The sequence below is a fragment of the Leguminivora glycinivorella genome, chromosome 20 (assembly GCF_023078275.1).
Source record: "Leguminivora glycinivorella isolate SPB_JAAS2020 chromosome 20, LegGlyc_1.1, whole genome shotgun sequence".
Lineage (NCBI taxonomy): Eukaryota > Metazoa > Arthropoda > Insecta > Lepidoptera > Tortricidae > Leguminivora > Leguminivora glycinivorella.
Genome location: NC_062990.1, coordinates 8,498,777 through 8,504,788, shown reverse-complemented (window position 1 = coordinate 8,504,788; position 6,012 = coordinate 8,498,777).

Here is a 6,012-nt window from a genome sequence, read left to right as displayed (position 1 = left end):
GAAAGTAATGAGCGATCGATTGAATTCCACATAAAATTTTTGAGAGAGTTCTAGAATCTTCTATGGTCGAAAGTATATAAAGGGCGAGTCGCACAGTTTCTCGTCAGTCATTCACTAGCTGTCGCCGAGCTAATAGAAGGAAGAAAATGGACGAATTAAAAGTGCATGTAAGGCATTGCTTACTATATGAATTTCAGTCTGGCCATTCATCCGCCGAAGCAGTGCGTAATATATGTCAGCGTGTTGCTCCTGAAGTTGTGTCTGAGGCCACGGCGAAACGATGGTTCCAGCGGTTTCGTAGTGGCGACTTTTCATTATCAGATCAACCTAAGTCTGGTCGACCGGTGAAGATTGATGTAGCCAAATTAAAAACCTTAATTGAAGGAGATCCGAAGCTAACGAGTCGTACTCTTGCTACCGAGTTAGGCTGCTCTCATGTCACCATAGAAACATATTTACACGAGTTGGGAAAAAACTACAAATACAGTGTTTGGATACCGCACGAACTTGATAGAGATCAACTAAACCGCCGTGCCGATATCTGCATACAACTTCGGTCTTTTCGCCGCACATTCGACTGGTTGGACCATCTTATCACTGGAGATGAAAAATGGGTCTTATATATAAATCACACACGCAAACGTCAGTGGCTAGCTCCAAACGAAAAAGGAATAGAGGCACCAAAAACAGAGCCACACCCGAAAAAAGTTATGCTGTCCGTTTGGTGGGATATTCATGGCATTATTCACTGGGAACTCCTACCAAGTGGAATGACTGTTACCGCATCAGTATACTGTAATCAGCTTGAAAATTTAAACCAAAAAATCTGTCAGAATCGTCCACAGCATGCTAAAGTTTTTTTCTTACACGACAATGCTCGCCCACACATTGCAAAAGTGACTCGGCTAAAGCTATTGGAGCTAGGTTGGAAAGTGATACCTCATCCACCGTACTCTCCAGACTTGGCACCTACGGATTACGCATTGTTCAGATCGCTAAGCAATGCCTTGAATGAAAAAAAGTTCGATGATCAAGCCCATCTACGACAGTACATAGCTGAGTTTTTTGAATCTAAACCTAAGAACTTCTTCGCCGATGCTATTCATTCTTTACCAGAACGATGGAGACAAGTAGTAGATAACGAAGGCCGTTATATTTTTGATAAATGATTAAAATAATAAATTAAATAAAAATTACAATATTGGTTATGATTCGCTCATTACTTTCTTACCAACCCAATAGTACATTACGATACAAGTGCGAAAAAAAGGAAGTTCGAAACGAGTGGTTTAAATCTACACGAGTTACGAATTTCCTTTTCGCTCGTGTATCGTACGACGTTTTTCAGTACAGATGAGCCTCCGAAGTTTCGACCTGGCATATAATGAACCACTTACTCGCACTAGTGCGTATAAAAAACACCATCTGTACTGAAAAAGAAGATTAAAGACAGATCGCAGGCAAGCATTAAATGATAAAATATCAGGCCGTCCCTATCGCACTATTTGTTAGTGCGACAGGGACGGCCCGATGTTTCATCGTTTATCGCGCGAGCATGTAATGGCCCCTGTACACACATGGCCAACGGTTCCACCAAACCCCTTGGCCAAGCGTGTGGAGGGCTACTTGGCCGTAAGTTGGCAGTTGGCGCTTGCGCTTGCCGGCCAACCGATTGGTCTCGGTTTTTTGTCCACATAACGCTTGCCTTGTTTTGTATTTGGTTGGTTTGCCGACAATTCTTGTAACCCGAAAATGTACAAATTATTTGTTTACTGTTATTTAAATACCTAAAAGCACAGAACATAAACGTGACAGGTCATGTCGAGTCGTGAGCAAGTATTATGAGCATAATAGTATGTCAATTAATTGAAGACAACTAACTCTATTAGTCTGGAAAACCATTTGTCAAGAAAAAGACGTTGAAATGAATTCTCTTAAGGGAGATTGAACCCTTCCAAATACATTGATTTTCAAAATACTTATTTATATTTTTTACTAATACTGTTAGTTTTGTTTCGAAACATTTTAGTCAGAACTTTTATGATGAAATGTGCACTGGGTATATTTCCCCTTAAGGCTGTGTGCCCAACAGTGGGCAATGGTGGTGGAAACCCGCTTTATAGGTAGTATTTATTAATTTATTCTTTGTTACTAAGGTCAATTTAATAAAAGTATTTTTTACAAATGTCTTTTTTTAATTACCTATACTCGTCAGCCGCCCTAGCCAAAGTGACAATCGTTGACACTACATGGCAACCGAAACGCAGTCTGACTCTGTCGCGCCACTACAGCAGAGCGATAGGGAGAGCTAGCTAAAACACGCCCTGGAAACAGTATTTTATAACCTGACCACAAAATTAAAATTTTGACAAAACCCCCGACCGCGAAATAGTGGACCGATTTTTATGAAACATGGCTAAGAACACTCCCGACTAACTCAGCTTTCTAACAAAAAAAACTAAATCGAAATCGGTTCACCCGTCCGGGAGTTACGGTGCCACAGACACACACACAGACAGACAGACAGACACGTCAAACTTATAACACCCCGTCGTTTTTGCGTCGGGGGTTAAAAACTATACTCTAACGCCTGCCAAAAAGGTATTAGCAAATTCTCGCTTTGGACTAAAGGGGCCCCAAACAAGATCGAAAGAACCAGGCCCCGTAGCCAAATGACATTGCGAAAGCAGCGAAACAAAACGCCGCAGAAATGTAGTCTGGCTCTGTCGCGCCAATGCGCAAGAGCGATAGAGATAGATAGCTACGAAAGAGATATCGTGAGCGTTTGTGGATTCGGATACGCACGAACGATGCGAGCGTGAACGATGGACCACTTGTCTACAGTACAGTGGTACTGTAGACAAGTGGTCCATCGTTCACGCTCGGTGTCGATTGATACGGAACTGTCTGTGTCACTAATACGAAAGAGCGATAGAGAGACAACAAATCAGTGTGACAGATGTTAAGAAAAGTAGGCAGGTATATACAGAGTGGGGCCTGTAACAAAGGCGAAGAATTGAACTCTAGGCTATTCTCCTTATACTGATCAACGTTTGTTCAGTGACTTTTAAAAATTACGAAGTCTTCAATTTTTTAATTTTTCATACAAATAAATATTAGCTTCAATGTACCTACGCCATTATTGTTGTCATTGACGTTGTCTGTCACACTTTAGACTTAACATAATTCGCAATACATTACCTCTTAGAAAAAACTTTCAAGGGTGATAAAAATCAAAATACAAGTTATTTTTAAAAGTCGCCGAACAAATGTTGATCAGTATAAGGAGAATAGCCTAGAGTTTAATTCTTCGCCTGTGTTTCAGGCCCCACTCTGTATACAGAAGTATAAAAATATGAGTGTACAAAAGTTGCTCAAAAACATAACCCAACTTTGCACTGCATACCCGTATTGTTACGACGTTTCTTATTTTTGCCCAATTTTTGCCTACCTAACTTTATAGGTACTTACTCTGATTAAGTATGAGTACCTACCACAAACTACTAAAAGAAGATATTACTACACTATGTTATTGCGGTTTCGCTATCAAATGTTGATGCCAAATAAAATTAAGGGTACTAAGACTACTAAGTTAGCTTTATGCATTTATAACACAAATTTGCATAATTACGAACCTAACCATAAAAAAACAATAACATTGATTTCACGGTTCAGGAAATCACAACAAAATCACTTCGGACAAATATAATGTTTCTAAGTAAATAACTAAAGTTCAAAATCAAATGGCAGCTCTGTAGAAGATCGTTCGAAAATCTGTGTTCTTTATTTAATTTGTACAAATTGATCGTAATATTTTATGGGTGTTTTTTAGTAGCGGCCAGCAATAAATCTTTTTCGAAATTAAGACTGGCCAGTAGGTAGTTCGGTAGCCACCGCAGGCCGACAGAGGAAATAATTTATTGTCTTTGGTTGCAGGGGTCGATAACATTTTGCACGTTTATAAGGCTTCACCACTCGCCTCGAATGATCCCTATGACAGTTTATCTTTATGTGGAGTACTTAGGCAAGTACCTAACTTAATAGTATTTTATACAATCGCGATATAATACAAAGCTTTTCAGTCGAGTACCATGTTTAGGCCACGAAGCTTTGCTGAGTGGCCTAATAGTACGGTACGAGAATGAAAAGCTTAATTATATCACTATTATATACAATACTTTTTCTACGAGTCATCATCTTCATCATCAATGGACGGAAATATCATCATTCATGCAAGTTTAAATTAATGTTAATAGCGTCGTTCACCGTTGTATCAACATCGAATTACCTAGCAACCAATTGTTTGTAACAACAGTCTCTGATTGGCCGATAACGCGACAAATAAAAAAAAATGTATTTCAGATGCAGAAAAATTTGCCAGGTATCGCAAATTAGTATATAAATTGTATGATGTTCTATTTTTGAAATTATTACAGTTAACTTAAAGTCAACTATAATGAGATTACATATATTATTATAGTTGAGTCGGAACTGCCATAGAGTATCCAACACTGAAAAGTTAGCACTTATAGTTTAGTCTGTGGTGTCCTAATTGACAGATTACAGTCGACGAGTAGAAAAAATAATATGTGTAAACTGATTTAGAAAAAAAATAGTACATCAATTACTCACATAGGTACGTAAGAGTAGAGCCATTTGGAGAGTAAGATAGATTAGGTTTTGACGTAGATTAGATTATGTCTATTGTTATGCCGTCACAAGGTTCATGTGATATATATGTGGCCGGAATTCGTCATGAAATAAAAACTTTATTTTAGGTTACGTTAGGTTAGGTTAACTTTTACATTTATTTTTTAATTAGACCTAATCAAAACAAGACTCACTCAAGACTCGAAATATTCCATGAGTCCATCATTCTATGTATATCATTAAACTAAAACGGATATAGGTAATTAAATATAATCATCTATTAAAATTAAATGAAAAATGTTATCGACACCTGCTCATTAAACAAGTGTGAACCGCACTTTATTATTTGAATTGATGCGTTTTTCGATACGCACGCACTCACCCCAACGTATTTTACGAAATTCTTCAAGAAAAGGAGTGTAAAACGAAAAAAAGGGTTGACAAACGCGCATTTGACATCTCAGCAGTTTCCGGCTTCCATGAGCTATGGTAACCACTTACCATCAGTTCATTCATCAATTATCTTTCTTAGCAGTATGAAACAAAAACTCATCACAACTGTTACGAAATAATTACCAAACTAAAGCTACACCCTTCCATTATACTTTCACTATCAAATAACCAAAAAACACTAAAGACCTCATGCCGGCAAACTACCGAAATCTGATACTCAAAACAAATCTCAAAGTATCTCCTAAAAAGAACCTTTAGGAAACCGCCGCAGAGTATAAAACTTTTTTAAAAAGAGGGGTCCGAAATGCTCTTCGTGCCCCTGCCAGGCAAGCGTGAAATACGCCAAAGTGGGTGCTTCGCGTACGCAATCTAGCCACATGTGCGATTTGGAACGTCCGGAACGCGCAAATATTCATTACTAGCAACCCCGTGGAGAAAATTGGCGCGAAATCTCTTGCGTGGGGTTAGTGCGGTGCTGAGTAGTGTAAGTTATCGATGTTTTGATAAGTACCGTATTTTTTTGTCAATTTTTTTAAAGACCTAAAATAAGGTAGATACGATATTAGTGATCGAGTTATTATGCACAGAATGGAGAACTCTATTGTATCGAAATCTAATGATATCAAATTACAATAATTTATGCAACTCATTTTAAAATATTATTTTAAATAAATAAAATGTAATCGTATAAAATGCTTTTTTTTCTTTTTACAAAATTAAGATTTAGACACATGTTACAAAATTAAGATTGAAATTGTCACTTAGTTGACTAAAATTGTACCTACACTACAGTAACAACGCAGAACGCAGAATGTTACTATAAGTTCAATACAACTTTTTTAATAATATATCACTTGGCATGACAAAAAATCCTCGTCCGACTCTATCGATATCGATAGAGGCACGTCG